This window comes from Lithobates pipiens, unplaced genomic scaffold, assembly GCF_037356315.1.
Source record: "Lithobates pipiens isolate NorthernLeopardFrog02 unplaced genomic scaffold, aLitPip1_a1.2 Scaffold_19, whole genome shotgun sequence".
In the NCBI taxonomy this organism is placed as follows: domain Eukaryota; kingdom Metazoa; phylum Chordata; class Amphibia; order Anura; family Ranidae; genus Lithobates; species Lithobates pipiens.
Genome location: NW_027507764.1, coordinates 259,316,498 through 259,333,719, shown reverse-complemented (window position 1 = coordinate 259,333,719; position 17,222 = coordinate 259,316,498).

Below are 17,222 nucleotides of genomic sequence, written 5' to 3'. Positions count from 1 at the left end.
TGGGGGGAGATGCCTGTAGAGAACTTGAGGTCCTGAAGGCTTCTCCCTGTCGCCAAGTAGCGCAACGTGGCGACGAGCCTCTGCTCCGGAGTGATGGCTTGCCGCATGCAGGTATCCTGCCTGCTGATATAAGGGGTCAGCAAAGCCAGCAGACGGTGAAAAACGGGGTCCGTCATCCTGAGATAATTCCTGAAATCATCAGGATTATTCTCACGGATCTCACGGAGTAAAGGCATATGCGAGAATTGGTCACGCTGGCGCAACCAATTCTTTGTCCATGAACTCCTCCTCACCCTGTTCACAGACTGGGCTCGGGTCAAAGTATTAACCCCAACACCAAGCCCCCATATAGCACAAACTCGTTCCCGAGTACGTCCACTCTCCATGGCTTTGAAACGGTCGGCTGGACAAACAAGCTTAACTGAACGCACTGAAGAACAGCCAGACCTATGAAGAACGACCTGAAACCCAGAAACGAGCGGACCAGAAGCGCCTAACAACAGGTACCAACTGATCCACGCGTACCGAAAGACAGATACAAACCTCACAGGTAGACTGCGCCGCAGAAAACGGACATATTAAGCTGAAGTCTGAAAAGCGCGAATCGTCTCTAACCAAACTTCTACTAACGCAAAGTCAGCAGAAGGAGCCCAAAGGGTGCTTTGCTGTGTCTTGGACTTCCTATTTCTAGTCTAGTCATTTTTTTTTTTTTTTTCTAGTCTAGTCATCGCGCAAGCTTTCGTCGGACTGTTTGGGTATCCGTGTGTGGTCAAGTCCGTTCAGTGGAAAGTATGACGGACTGTCCGTCGGATTGTATGACGGACTAAGTACGCCATACAGTCCGCTCGTGTGTACGCGGCATTATACTCCAAAACAACCAGGTGATAAAAAAGGGTAGTGAGCTACAGAGGTCAGAGTAGTTGGCTGGAGAATAAGGCAGGGATCATATGTGGTACCTTAATTGACATTATGATGCATGTTATGAGCATTGTGTAAAAGAAAAAGCAAACTTACAGTTTTAATCAACTACTCGAGTATAAGTCGAGTTTTTCAGCACATTTTTTATACTGAAACACCCCGCCCGGCTTATACTTGAGTTAGGGTCCCGTGTAAGAAAAAAAAGTCCCAAAAATAGAGCCATAAAAGGGGCGGTCCCACTAGGTGCTATACATGTATCTGCCCACCCGGTGTGCCCCTGTCAGTTTCCCCTCCTCTTCTCACAAGTATTATGTGCAGCCTCCCCAGTGCCTGGTAGCATGATCTCATGCTGTGTGTCAGAGATCTGAGTCACCACACAGCTACTGTAACGATGTCGCACCTCCTAGACTGCCTCTTGTGATAGACGGCACACTGATCCAATGCTAGGAATCATTGTGCTATGTGTCATAGGAGGCAGGACATTGTTACAGCAACTGCATACCGATTCAGATCCAGCTCTGACATACAGTGTGAGATCGTGACATCACATTACCAGGCACTGGTAGGCTGTACGTGATGGGTACTGGTAGGCTGTACATGATAGGCACTGGCAGGCTGCATGTAATGGGCACTGATAGGCTGTACATGATGGGCATTGGCAGGCTGCACTTCATGGGCACTGCTAGAATATATAGTGTGAGCCCTAACGCAGGCTGTTCTATGCAAACAGTCATATGAAGGTCTGCGAGTGGTCTGCGAGTGCATGTAGTTCTTTGAGCGGTCTGCGTATGCACGTAGTTCTGCGAGTGCATATAGTTCTGCGAGTACATGTAGGTCTGTGAGTGGTCTGTTAATGCACGTAGGTCTGTGATTGCACGTAGTTCTGTGAGTGCACATAGGTCTGCCAGTGGTCTGCGAGTGCACATAGGTCTGCGATGGGTGTGTGAGTGCACGTAGGTCTGAGAGTTCATGTAGGTCTGCGAGTGCACATAGGTCTGCGAGTGGTCTGTGAGTGCACATAGGTCTGCGAGTGCACTTAGTTCTGCAAGTGGTCTGCGAGTCCACGTAGGTCTTCTAGTGCACGTAATTCTGCGAGTGGCCTACAAGTGCACGTAGGTCTGCGAGTGCACGTAGGTCTGCGAGTACCTGTGTATTGTCATTTTGAGTACCTGTGTATTGTCTTGTTGGGTATTAGTGTCAGGAAGCTAGCTGTTAGGTCATTTGGACAGGGTATAATCCTCAATCCTCATTAAATTGAATAGGTACGATGCCCGGCGGGTGTGGAGAGGCAACTCGTTCATCTTGCGGCCTGTATGCATTCCTTGATCATCCGATGGAGGGTGAATACTGCTGTGCAAAAGGTAAGCACATTGTTTCCCTGGAAGCCCAGGTTCTGAATCTGGGGAAGCAACTGTCAGCACTGAGAAGTCCCACCATACTAAAGGAAAGCCAGGAACGTACACGGCAGGTGCTGGCAGGAGCCAGCACAGAGGCGGGTGGAGACAAAGAGGTGCAGGCACTAGCAAAAAGTAGATGAATGACAGTCAGGAAGGGTAGAGGGGGAAGTGTCAGGGAAGCCGATCCAGGGCTGAAGCATCCCAATAAGTATGCTCCATTGAGTGACATTGGTGAAGCCAGTCAGGGACCAGCACTGCTGGAGCTGAGGGACTCTCCTAGCTGCCGGGGGAAGAACTCCTCCAGTGAGAGTGGGGGGGGGGGGGGAGCGAAGGGAAAAGAAAGACAGATTCTGGTGGTAGGGGACTCAATTCTTAGAAGGACAGAGAGGCTAATATGTAACAAAGACCCGCAACACTGAACAGTATGTTGTCTACCTGGTGCTTGGGTTCGGCACATCATGGATCTGGTGGACAGATTACTGGGAGGGGCTGGGGAAGACCCAGCTGTCATGGTGCACGTTGGCACCAATGACAAAGTCAGAGGCAGATGGAGTGTCCTAAAGAAAAAGTTTAGGGACTTAGGAGCTAAATAGAGGAAAAGGACCTCAGGAATACTATCGGTACATCAAAAATGAGGAAGATGCAGATCAGCGGGGAATGAAGATGGCCAAAAAGTTAGAGGGGTTTTTAAACTAGGCGATGGGGGGGGTCCAGAGGTAGAGATAGCACAGAACATATTCCAGAGGGTAGTATTGGGGGCATTAGTGGTAGGTTGGCCAAAGCACATAAATCCAAGGTAAGTATAGAAGCAAGTCCTAGTTGCAATCTCGAAACACCCAATAAAAGGATAATATGGTCCAAACTACGTGGCATTTTCACCAATGCCAGAAGCCTGGCGGACTAGATGGATGAACTAGAGATACTGTTCTACGAGGAGGATTTGGATTTTGTGGGAAATTTCAGAGACCTCACCTGGTACAACAGCTTGCACGATTGGCTGGCAAATATTCAAGGGTATACCCTTTATCTCAAGGATAGAGAGGGTAAAAAAAGGGAGGGGTATGCCTATATATCAAGAATAATGTACAAGTGCATGTGAGAGATGACATCACTAAGGGATCTAGTGAGGAGGTGGAATCCTTATGGGTAGAGCTCCAAAAGGATGAAGCTAATGGGAAAACCTGAGGGTGGAAGGGGAGACAGATATCCTATCACAATTTTGATTAGCTGCAAGGATGGGAAGTGTTATCATAATGGGGGATTTTAACTATCCAGACATAGACTGGGCAGAGGGAACCGCGCATTCATCCAAGGCTCGTCAGTTCCTAAATGTCTTGCAGGACAATTTTATGGCTCAGATGATAGATGCACCAACTAGAAATAAAGCGTTACTGGATCTACTGATTATCAACAATACAGACCTGATCACGGCTGTGGAAATACGGGGCAATTTAGGTAACAGCAATAACAGGTCAATTCGCTTCAGTATAAATCACACAAATAGGAAGCATAAGGGGAATTTCAAAGGCACTGCATTTTAAAAGAGCCAACTTACGAACCTTGCTAGAAGGCAAAAATTGGGATAAAATCGAAGGAACAAAGAACATGGAGGAGAGATGGGTTTGCTTTAAGAGCATATTAAATAAGGGCATTAGCCAATGCATCCCATTGGGTAATACATTTAAAAGAGCAAACAAAAGTCAGGGATGGCTTAACTCCAATGAAAAAATGCATATAAAAGCAAAGGAGAAGGCCTTAAAAAAATACAGGGTTGAGGGATCATCATCAGCATTCAGACTTTATAAAGAATGCAACAAAAAATGTAAATATGCAATAAGGACGGTTAAGATAGAACATAAAAGACACATAGCAGAGGAGAGCAAAAAAAATCCCCAAAAATTCTTTAAGTATGTAAACAGTAAAAATGGGAGGACAGACCATATTGGTCCCATAAAGAATGAGGAAGGACATCTGGTTACAAAGGATGGGGAGATGGCGAAGGTATTGAATTTATTCTTCTCCTCAGTCTTCACAAGGGAATTGTGGGGCTTCAGTAACCAAAACTGCAGTGTTTATCCTCATGACACATCACAGGAAGCACCTCCATGGTTAACAGAGGACAGAATTAAAATTAGACTTGGGAAACTTAACATTAATAAATCACCGGGACCAGATGGTTTGCACCTGAGGGTACTTAGGGAACTCAGTCAAGTAATTGCCAGATCATTGTTCCTAATTTTTACTGACAGTCTACTGATTGAAATGGTACCAGCTGATTGGAGAAACACCAATGTAGCACCAATATTTAAAAAGGGCCCCAACTACATCCCTGGGAATTACAGTTAGCCTAACATCAATAGTATGTAAACTCTTGGAGGGGATGATAAGGGACTATATACAAGATTTTAGTAATGAGAACTGTATCATTAGCAGTAATCAGCATGGATTCATGAAGACTAGTTCTTGCCAAATCAATCTATTAACCTTTAATGAGGAGGTGAGTTGCCATCTAGATAAAGGAAGGTCCATAGACGTGGTGTATCTGGATTTTGCAAAAGCATTTGACACAGTTCCCCATTAACATTTACTGTACAAAATAAGGTCCATTGGCATGGACAATAGGGTGAGTGCATGGATTGAAAAACTGGGTGCAAGGGCGAGTTCAGAGGGTGATGATAAATGGGGAGTACTCGGAATGGTCAGGGGTGGGTAGTGGGGTCCCCTAGGGTTCTGTGCTGGGACCAATCCTATTTAATTTGTTCATGAACAACTTGGAGGATGGGGTAAACAGTTCAATCTCTGTATTTGTGGATGATACTAAGCTAAGCAGGGCAATAACTTCTCCGCAGGATGTTGAAACCTTGAAAAAAGATCTGAACAAATTAATGGGGTGGGAAACTACATGACAAATGAGGTTGAATATAGAAAAATGTAAAATATTGCATTTGGGTGGCAAAAATAGGAATGCAATGTATACACTGGGGGGAGAACCTCTGTGGGGATTCTAGGATGGAAAAGGACCTGGGAGTCCTAGTAGATGATAGGCTCAGCAATGGCATGCAATGCCAAGTTGCTGCTAACAAAGCAAACAGAATATTGCCATGCATTAAAAAGGGGATCAACTCCAGAGATAAAATGATAAATCTCCCCCACTACAAGACTCTGGTCCAGCTGCACCTAGAGTATGCTATCCAGTTCTGGGCACCAGTCCTTAGGAAGGATGTGCTGGAAATGGAGCAAGTACAAAGAAGAACAACAAAGCTAATAAAGGATCTGGAGGATATTAGTTATGAGGAGAGGTTGCGAGCACTGAACATATTCTTTCTGGAGAAGAGACACTTGAGAGGGAATATGATTTCAATATACAAATACCATACTGGGATAATAGGGATAATTTTTCGCAGAAGTGAATTTAGCAAGACTCGTGGTCACTCATTAAAATTTGAAGAAAAGATGTTTAACCTTAATCTACGTAGAGGGTTCTTTACTGTAAGAGCGGCAAGGATGTGGAATTCCCTTCCACAGGTGGTGGTCTCAGCGGGGGACATTGATAGTTTCAAGAAACTACTAGATAAGCACCTTAACGACCGCAACATACAGGGATATACAATGTAATACTGACATATAACCACACACATAAGTTGGACTTGATGGACTTGTGTCTTTTTTCGACCTAACCTACTATGTAACTATGTAACTATGTCACATCACATTCTAGAATATCATCAGCCTGCGTTAGGCCTCAAACTATACAAGTCTTTTTTTTTATCCTGTTAGAAATAGATCCCAGTACTTCTAATCCTGGTCCAATAGAAAAACACAGGTCATTTCCCACCCTAGGCTTATGCCACGTAAACACGAGCGGACTTTTCGATGGACTAGGTCCGACGATCTTTCCGACAGATTTTCGGCGGTGTTCCGACAGAGTTTCCAAATGAACGGACTTGGCCACACACAATCACACCAAAGTCCAACAGATTCAAACGTGATGATGTACGACCGGACTAGAATAAGGAAGTTCATAGCCAGTAGCCAATAGCTGCCCTAGCGTCAGTTTTTGTCTGTCGGACTAGCATACACACGAGCGGATTTCTCGATAGGAACTGGGTCCAGCGGAGTTCCTGAGAAAAAATTTGAAACATGTTCTATTTCTAAAGTCCGTTAGATTTTTGGACAGCAAAGGTCCGATGGAGCCCACACACAATCGAATTGTCCGCCAAATTCATTCCGTCTGACCTTTGCTGTCGAAAAGTCCGGTCGTGTGTATGTGGCATTATACTCAAATCAATATGTTTTGCCAGTTTTTTGTGGTAAAATGAAGTGCCCCGGCTTATATTCGGGCTGGCCTATACTCGAGTATATACAGTAAATACACTCAGTAGCATATAAAAAGTATTATGGTTTATTTTCTTTAGAACGCATCCACTGGGCAGAAAAACAAATCCCCAGCCAGTATGCTGCAGAGAAAGACCTTTGCTGTCTTTGTGTAAGCAGAGGTCTTTCTACAGAGGTCCAACATGCCTCCTAATAAAGCTTATGCACCCTGCTGACAAGAAAGCTCTACAGGAGCTCTCTAGTAGGTGCCACTGATATTGTGTTTCCAGTGCGATCCTGTCGCGCTGGTTCCTGGCGACAGGCTTCTCTAACCAGCGCGATCCCCTTGCACTGGTTCTCGCACGGGCTGCAATAGGAAAATGTAATTTTCCTATAGTAGTGAGCGAGAGAGATCAGCGACAATGTCGCCTCATGCCTTCCGGGGCATGCCAGGTCCTTAGGTCTGGTTGGGTTTTAAGGGAAAACCCTACGCCGAAAAAAACGGCATGGGGGTCCCCCCAAAATCCATACCAGACTCCTATGCGAGCACGCAGGCCAGCTGGTCAGGAAAGGGGGTGGGGACGAGCGAGCGCCAGATCCTGGCCCCCACCCTATGTGAATGAGTATGGGGTGAAAAAAGTGTAAATAAAAAACACAACACAAGTTTTTAAAATACTTTTTGAGACAGTTAGTTAGACCGCTAGTAAAAGAGCTAGCAGAAGATAGGGAAGGAGTCCGGCGAGAAGACCCCCCAAGTCGGAAGAAGACCCCCGGAACAGCGGCGACAACGAAGAAGAAAGCTGGGCTCCTCCGCTAGTAAAGAGCTAGCAGAAGATAGCGGAGGAGTCCGGCGAGAAGACCCCCCAAAATGGAAGAAGACCCCTGGACGGCGGTGACGAAAAAGAAGAAAGCCAGGCTCCTCTGCTAGTAAAAGTGCTAGCAGAAGATAGCGGAGGAGTCCAGCGCGAAGACCCCCCAAGACGGAAGAAGACCCCCGGAACTGTCTAATAAAGTATTTTAAAAACTTGTGTTGTGTTTTTTATTTACACTTTTTTCACCAGGTGAATGGGCAGGGGTACGATGAACCCCCCCGCTCGCAGACCCCGACAACCAACAGCCAGGGTTGTGGGGAAGAGGCCCTTGCCCGCATCAACATGGGGACAAGGTGCTTTGGGGTGGGGGGGCTGGCAGGGAGCCCCCCTTCCCCCAAAGCACCCACCCCCCTATGTTGAGGGCACGCGCGGCCTGGTATGGCTCCAGAGGGGGGGGGCGCTCATTCGTCCCCACCCCCTTTCCTGACTGGCCAGCCTGCGTGCTCGGATAGGGGTCTGGTATGGATTTTGGGGGGACCCCATGCCGTTTTTTCAACGTAGGGGGTTCCCCTTAAAACCCCTACCAGACCTAAGGGCCTGGTATGCCTCCGGAGGGGGAACCCATGGCGTTTTTTTTATTTAAAATTTGGCGTGGAGTTAAGATTCATACCAAATACAGTGCCTGGTATTGGCGGGAATCCAATTCGGATCCCCATACCAGTGTGAACCCGGCCTTAATGTCAGCAATGCTTGTCGCTTAAAGGGAAAGGAAAATAAAAAAATTTCCTTTCCCGATGCGAGCCGGCTCGGCGCTGGCTCACACGACGGGGCTCGCATGGTGTCAATCTTGCCGATAAAAGCGGCGAGATTGACACAATATGGCTGGTACCTACTGTAGCTCTGACTCAGAAAGGAGTGTTTTGGACAACTTCTGAGAGACCACTGCTTGAATTACAGTATACTCCCCTTCAAAAGTTTGCTATAGGGCCCCATGATCTGTATACCCTGCATATCCAAGAGAAGATCTTGTTTTTATTGTTTTTTATATTTATCATTTACATGATTGGGTAATGAAAGTGAATACTGGTATAACTCTACTAAGCTCAGTGAACATTCACATTCTACTCTTTTAGTATATCCGACCAATAGAGTGATCTGATGTAGTAAATCAGAAATGTAAATTTAAGAGTGTTCTTAGCTATTATCACATAATTCTCACATTATATTCTGCAGTAAGGGGCAAAAGGGCCTGCTGTTGCAATTTAACGGTGCCTTTAAAAGTAAATAGGTGGCAACCTTCATCATCTTGGATGGATAGCTTGCCATAAATTGATCAACAGAGATCAATCAAATTCTGACCCACCTATGGCCATCCCCATTCGAGAGAAAGCGATCGAATGATCGACTCCTCTTGAACAGAGCTGTTGGTAAATATTTGTTCTATCAGACCCCACTGTCTGAATACACTAGTGCAGTGGAGGGAATTTTCCCCATCCACCTTGATTGTGTGGATGGGAGAATCCATTCCGTTTTTTTTTTCATCAGCTTTTTGGCTAAGGCTTCACATTCACTGCTGCTGGTAAGCGGACGTTTAGGAGCAGTTGGGCATTTTTTTCAGCTGCCCCTGAACTCTCCTCTATGTTATCTTATCAGTACATGTACACAGGGTCGTTTATAGTAATTTCTAGGCAGTTGAGTTTAGAAGCATTTTTTGGAATGCAAATAAATGAGTTCAGGACCAATGTTCAGAGGTAGGGATGGCTGAACAGTTCGCCCGGCGATCGTTTCACTGCGAATTTCGGCTGTTTGCCGTCCGCCCGATCGGCGGACTATTGCCGCCGTTCGCCCAGCGGACTTCCGTGTTTACTGTGTAAAAGAACTTTGACCTATGATGACACATCCATCATGGGGTACAGGACAGCCAATTGAGACATTACAGCACATGGGCACTTGGACATTCCCCCTAACTTATAAATAGACCCGATCCGGCAGCCATTTTACATTCTTTCGTATGTCACTATAGGGAGAGGTTGCTGTGTGGAGCAGGGAGAGACTTCAGTGACCCAAATCGCTAGCTATTAGGTCCACAAAAGTTCTTTTAAGGACTGGTATCATGGTATAGGTGTTAGGTGTAGTTCAGGATATAGGTTTGAGGCACTGCTGTGCTAGTGATTGTTGCAGCAGCCTCAGTGTCTTTTGTCAGTGTAGAGAAAGGGACAGGGCGCTGTGTGCAGCAGGGACAGTCAGTTTAATCATTAGCTAGTGACTAGTTCCACAAAGGTCCTTATAAGGACTGGTAAGGTCTAGGGTACTACAGTACATAGGGTTGAGTGAGGTACAGTCTGCTATTCCTTAAGGACTGGTATAGGTCCACAATATATAGGGTTGAGGTGCACTACTGCTGACTGCTGCCCTATACTTCAGCAGTCCTTTATCAGTATAGGGACTGAGGTACAGTCTGCTAATCATTCACAACCTACTAGTTCCACAAAGGTCCTTATAAGGACTGTTAAGGTCTAGGGTACTACAGTACATAGGGTTGAGTGAGGTACAGTCTGCTATTCCTTAAGGACTGGTATAGGTCCACAATATATAGGGTTGAGGTGCACTACTGCTGACTGCTGCCCTATTCTGCAGCAGTCCTTTATCAGTATAGGGACTGAGAGTTTTGTCACAGGGTCATTTAAAAAATGACAGGCAGAGGAAGAGGCAGGCCCTTCCGCAGGGGTGGTAGGGGTATGGCAGGAGCAACAGGCTTGAGCCAAAGTGGGAAGTTGCAGAAGGTGCGTTCAATTACTTTAAAGGACGAACCAGACTTGGTTGAGTGGCTCACTCAGCCTTACTCTTCTGCACCCTCCTCATTCTCTCGATCTGCAACCTCTTCTTCACTCTCTGCTATGTGCACCCCCAAAGACACTACCACCAACACCACCACATACCTTCTGCTTGAGTCACAGGAATTATTTTCCGATCCATATCAAGACATTTCTGATGCGCAGCCACTCTTGGCATTGGATCAGGAAGAGGAGGTAGCAACAACCGCTACTCAGCAGTCTGACGACAGTACCCAGATCAGCCCAAGGAGGAGGTTGGTACCTACTCCGAGATCTCTACTTATAGCGGTGGGGAAGGTGACGTCGATGATGATGTGTCTAGTGATGTCACGTGGGTGCCCACAAGAGAGGAAGAGGAGGGGAGTTCAGAGGGAGATAAGGACCAGCAGATAGGGAGGAGAAGCAGGAATAACTTACATTGCACATTGTCCAAGCAGAATGCTAATGTATCAGGAGCGAGTCATCGACCATGTACGGTCTCATCTGGCGCTCCCAGGACGCCGGCACATGGCTCCGCAGTGTGGGCTTTTTTTAACGTGTCCGCTGCTGACAATAGCGTTGCCATCTGCAATCTTTGCAGTCAACACATTAGTCGCGGTAAGCCCAACACTCACTTAGGGACGACCGCCTTAAGAAGGCACATGAGCAGCCATCACCGAGCCCAGTGGGAGCAACGGAACACACAAAGCCACACTCCAGGCTCTCACCGTCCAGCCTCGTCTTCTACTTCTCCTTCTCCTCTCTCCTCACAATTGTCCTCCACTCCACCTTCCATCACGCCAAGCTCACGTTTTTCTGCAAAAAGGCAGGCTTCCGTGGGCCTAGTGTTCGAGCGTAAAAAAATGATGACGTCGGATAACCCTCTTGCCCAACGGTTGACGGCTGGCTTGTCAGAACTGATAGCCCCCAACTACTGCCATATAAACTGGTGGACTCGGAGGCCTTTCGAAAATTTGTGGCCATTGGAACACCACAATGGAAGGTCCCAGGAAGGAAGTATTTCTCAGAGAAGGGCATCCCAGAGCTATATGGCCATGTTCAGCGGCAAGTGAATGTATCTCTGGCACACAGTGTCGGTGCCAAGATACATCTGACCACAGACACGTGGTCTAGCAAACACGGGCAGGGAAGGTATATCACTTTTACTGCCTACTGGGTGAACCTTCTGACGGCCGTCAAGCATGTAACCCGTGGCACCCGTGTAGATTTGGTTTTACAGCCATGGATTGCATGCAGGCCTGGCTCTTCTTCTCCTCCTCCTCCTCCTACTCCATCCTCCTCCCTCTCCTCCTCGGCTGACTCCTCCTTTTCCGCTGCTAGCATCTCTTCCGCTGTGCTGCCCAAGCTCCTATTCGACATGCCAGGTGAGACGTTGCCATGCCGTGCTGCGTCTGTTGCCTGGAAGCCAAGAGCCACACTGGCCCGGCACTCCTTTCAGCTTTGCGTTCACAGGCAGATCAGTGGCTAACATCGCTCAATTTGACAGTTGGTAAAGTGGTGTGCGACAACGGTGCCAATCTGCTTAGCGCATTGAAACAGGGCAAAATCACGCATGTGCCATGCATGGCACACGTCTTAAACTTGGTCGTGCAGCGATTCGTTGTCAAATACCCTAGGGTCCAGGACATCTTGCGGCAGGCAAGGAAAATCTTGGCCCATTTCAGAAGATCTTACACGGCCATGGCTCGTCTTGCTGACATTCAGTGGCGACACAATCTGCCGGTCAGACGTCTTATTTGCGATTGCCCGACGCGATGGAACTTAACCTTCTATATGCTTGATAGGCTGCTCCAGCAGAAACGTGCAATTAACGTCTACCTGTATGAACTCTGCAGCAGAACAGGTTCTGGGGAGATGGGGTTTTTTTCACCGCGCCAGTGGCTGCACATGCGCGACGCATGCAGACTTCTGCGGCCATTTGAGGAGATCACCAAACTGGTCAGTCGCAGCCATGGCGCCATCAGTGACATGGTACCTTATGCCTTCTTTATGGAGCGTGCATTGCGTTGTGTCATTGATCAAGCTATGGAGGAGCAGGAGCGGGAAGATGAGGAAGTCGCAATGCTGGATGAATTCCCAGGGGGGGCTACTCTATCTGAGACAAGTGAACAACAGGAGTCTGAAGAGGAGTCAGAGGAGGATGGTGCCGGGGCAGATAAGGAGGGGCAAGAAGAGCATGCTTTAAACCTTTCTGGGATCCCTGTTGTTGTGCGTGGATGGGGAGAGGAGAATGAAGAGGATGACATTATCCTGGATGATTAGCAGGAGCCAGGCCACCACACTGCTTCCAGTTTAGTGCAAATGGGGGCCTTCATGCTCCAGTGTTTTAACAGGGACCCCCGTATAAAAAGCATAAGGGTCAAGGACCAGTACTGGGTGGCAACGTACTTAGACCCCCGGTACAAACACAAAATGGCGGAAATGTTACCACCGTCACAGAGGGCTGTCAGAATGGAGCACTTCCAGGCCTTGCTTCGAGAAATGCTGCATTCTGCTTTTGCGTGCGCTGGCAGAGGAGCAATTCCCACTCCCAGAGAAGGAGTTGCGGGTACCAATCCAACAGCGCCTGCAAGAAGAGGCCGGTTTGAAGATGTGTTGGTGACTTCGGATATGAGGTCATTCTTTCAGCCGACCCATCGACAGGTGTCATCCGGATCTAGCATCAGGGAACGCCTAGACCGTCAGGTGTCTGACTACATCGGGTTAACGGCCGATGTGGACGCTCTGAGGAGTAATGAACCCCTGGACTACTGGGTGGGCAGGCTTGACCTCTGGCCAGAGCTTGCCCAATTTGCAATCGAACTGTTGGCTTGCCCCTCGTCCAGTGTCCTGTCCAAAAGGACGTTCAGCGCAGCAGGGGGGATCGCGACCGATAAGCGTACTCATCTAGCTCATGACAGTGTTAACTACCTCACATTTTTAAAAATGAATGAGGCATGGATCTCGGAGGAATTCAACACATGTGACCAGTAGACCGTGTATATGTCTAAAAAAGTTTTTTTTTAATCGAGCACACAGACCTTCTTTCTTCATTTGGCTCACTTCCTTGTCCAAAAAAAGCACACCATACTATATGCCCGTACTCTCCTGTTTGAAGAGGTTGAACGGTGTCATATTTCTACTGGGGCTGCTTATTATGAGGGGCTCCTACCATCCCTGTGCTATGCTGACTTCTTCCTGGGGCTGCTTATTATGAGGGACTCCCACCATCCCTGTGCTGTGCTGACTTCCTCCTGGGGCTGCTTATTATGAGGGGCTCCCACCATCCCTGTGCTGTGCTGACTTCCTCCTGGGGCTGCTTATTATGAGGGGCTCCCACCATCCCTGTGCTGTGCTGACTTCCTCCTGGGGCTGTACCTCTGCTGTGCATATTATGAGGGGCTCCCACCATCCCTGTGCTATGCTCATTATGAGGGGCTTCCACCATCCCTGTGCTATGCTGACTTCCTCCTGGGGCTGCTTACGGTGCAGGTGTCAGTGCTGTATATCACGGTGCTGGTGTCAGTGCTGTATATCACGGTGCTGGTGTCAGTGCTTTATGTCACACTGCTGATGTCAGTGCTCTCTATCACGGTGCTGCTGTCAGTGCTGTATATCACGGTGCTGGTGTCAGTGCTTTATTTCACGCTGCTGATGTCAGTGCTCTCTATCACGGTGCTGGTGTCAGATCACTCTATCACGGTGCAGGTGTCATTGCTGTATGTCACGCTGCCGGTGTCAGTGCTCTCTATCACGGTGCTGGTGTCAGATCACTCTATCACGGTGCAGGTGTCATTGCTGTATGTCACGCTGCTGGTGATCATCTCCTGCATCCTCTTCTTTGCCTACCCCGACCTTCCCTCTCCTCCATTGCCTTCATGCGCTCCACAGTCCTGAATTGTCACAACAATTTCACATATAAAAAAAGAATGCTTGTAGTTGTCGATCCCAGATTCACCTCATACATGTGTTATGTCATTGGCCATGTGGTGGGACTATGTTTGCACGGCTAGTAATTATTTTGAAGTCAATGGGGCCCGCCGCGAACGTTACAGTTTGCGAACTATCGGCCGCGTTCGTCCATCACTATTCAGAGGCATTTGAAATGCCAAATGCCTATAACAGCTTTTAAACGCTGCTAAGTACGGTCACTCAACGTGGCTAAACGGACGTTTTTAGATATCGGTTTCTAGTTGTCAAGTTATCATTCAGGAGAAGTTAAACAACGTCCAGTGTACACAAAGCCTAAATGAAAACAAATGAGTCATCTATGGTCAGCTTAAAGCGGCGTTCCAGGCAAAAATCAAGGTGTAATCCAATCAAGCACCTCAACTTCCCTCGTATTTGGATATCCTTTTTTTTTTTTGGCTGTTTTGTAACTTTTTTGGTTTTTACAGCAGGGCTTCTGTCCTACACCGCCACGGTGAGGTACGTCCTCTCTGAATTTGCATCGGCCACACTTCCTGAATCCCTGAAAAAGCATAGCGCGACTCTTGCATGCGCAGTAAGAAGCCTGAAGGCTTCACTGTCGGTTTCCCCTAGTTGCAATGATGAAGCCTGCACCAGAGCCGATAGACGATTTGGCTTCGGGGGGGCTGCAACATCCCGGGATCCCTGGATAGGTAAGTGTCCTTAAAGCGGAATTCCACCCAAAAATGGAACTTCAGCTTTAAGGTAAGGTGACCCCCTGACATGCCAAATGCAATTTGGCATGCCATTTTTTTTTTCAGGAGGAAGCAGATACCCTCTTTTTAGAGGGTTCCAACTCCCACTTCCTCCCAGCACACCGCAGCACCGGATGAGAGATCACCTCTCCCCCCCCCTCCCTGTCAGCAATCATCTGGGACACGTCACAGGTCCCAGATGATTGCCCAGCCAGTCACAGCATGCTGCGCGGCTCGCTCGTGCGCAGTGCGTGGCCCAGCTGTGAAGCTAAAACCGGGCGCCCACAGTGACAATGCTGGTGCCGCAGAGAGGAGGGGTAGATGAGTAGGGCTTCATTCCCCTACATCGCTGAACCCTGGGACAGGTAAGTGTCTGATTATTAAAAGTCAGCAGCTGCAGTATTTGTAGCTGCTGACTTTTATTTTATTTTATTTTTTTAACAGGCTGGAACTCCGCTTTAAGTTTGTCCTCATATTATATCCATCTAGTAAATCTAAAGGAGAGTGTAGAAAAATTGTACACTCAGAATGTATAGTGTATGGCCAGAATTACCTTTTTGGTTTATTATCACCATCCAGAACTTTAAAAAAAAAAAAAAAAAAAAACAATGTAGTAACCAGAAACATGGTCAGTTTCCTAGTAAGGCAGATTTGTATATGAGAAGTGGAATATGTTGTATTCATTTGTTATGTTCTTTCCATTTTCAGTTTCTAGAAGAACATGGCCATAGCTAACAGGTGATTTAGTGGATGGTCACAAACTGTTGCTTTAATTGAGTTCTATTGATGTTTATTCAGTTCTGTGTACAGGTCAAGTGCTGCTTTCTCCAGGGTGAAAGAAAAAGCACTTCGACTTAAAAGAATGACATGACCCTTTTCGGTTTTTATGGTAAATAAAATAAATGGCTTGGTCAGCGCTTTTCTTCTTCTTCTTCTTCTTTTTTCCCCCTCCTCTGTAGCTTTTGTAATCCAAAAATGACATCAATGCAATTTCCAGCGGAGACTCGCTATGATTAAAATGTCTTTGCAGCTTGACACTGTAAAAATGAGACATTTCTTATGCATTGTTCTAAAGGCAAAAAAAAAAAGATCTAAATATACATGCACCCAGGTCATTCAAAATAGGTCGTGTCTGATATGTGTAGGTGGCATCAAGTGTTTGAAGTGATACTTTTGTCCTCTTCTTTAGATAGAAAACCCTTAGGGTTTCATTGTAGTCATTAAGCACATGCGCCTTTTATCTCCTTTTCTCAATTAATTGAATTGCAAAAAGCCCAAAAAAAAAAAAATGTAGTTTTCTTTAGAAAAACGAATTCCTGTAGCCTGGTAGTAAGTGATTTACTGTAACAGTAATTAAAAGCGTCATGTCCTGGTCATTGCAAGCAGTACTGTCAGCCTCTAGCTATGGTTTAAATAAAATCATACATTGTACTTGAGACTGCAACACTTGTAAAGCACGGTAAGAGCTGTTATTTTATTATATGTACTGTGTTCTAAGTCACAAGGACAGGGCTGGGTGAATGTAAATATGATGTCTACTAATAGCTTCATTATCTGTAGTCTCCTACATGGCAGACTATAAGATAGAAAGTAAAGCTGTCAGTAATTTGTGTTTTGGAAATGGCTTGTGCTATGGAACAAGGCTGGGGAAGTTTGTGCATAAAGGATATGAAGCCATAAGTAGGTGGATGGGATCTGTGTCTATAGAAGGGAGTGCAGGCTGTACGGGCTAGGGACACCATTGTCTATAGAAGAAGAGGACATCAGAAGCACTTCACAGCAAAGGTGTGCAATCACTGCCTGCAACATTCATTTCTACATGGATGCAAATTCCATAGAAGTAAAGCAATGCAGCTGGCAGGGTGCAGGATCACCTACCGCAAATAGAGGAGTTTGTATTCCCCGGTCATTTCTAGGGCTTCTGGACTCCTAGGAATTCACAATGGGGAAATTAAAAGTAACAAATTCATAATGAGCTATGGCAGCTTCAAGATCTTATGCACCTAACCTAGCCTGTAACATTATATGCTGCTTGGATATCCAGAACATCGGGGCTGTTCTATTGTACTTACAGATCAGTGCAAGATGTTTTTTTTGTAATTATGACATTTGTAAATACAATATCCTTTGTAATAGGACAACTGTAAATAGAATATCCTTTGTAAATAGGACAACTGTAAATACAATATCATTTGTAAATAGGACAAATGTAAATAGAATATCCTTTGTAAATAGGACAACTGTAAATATAATATGCTTTGTAAATAGGACAACTGTAAATGCAATATGCTTTGTAAATAGGAC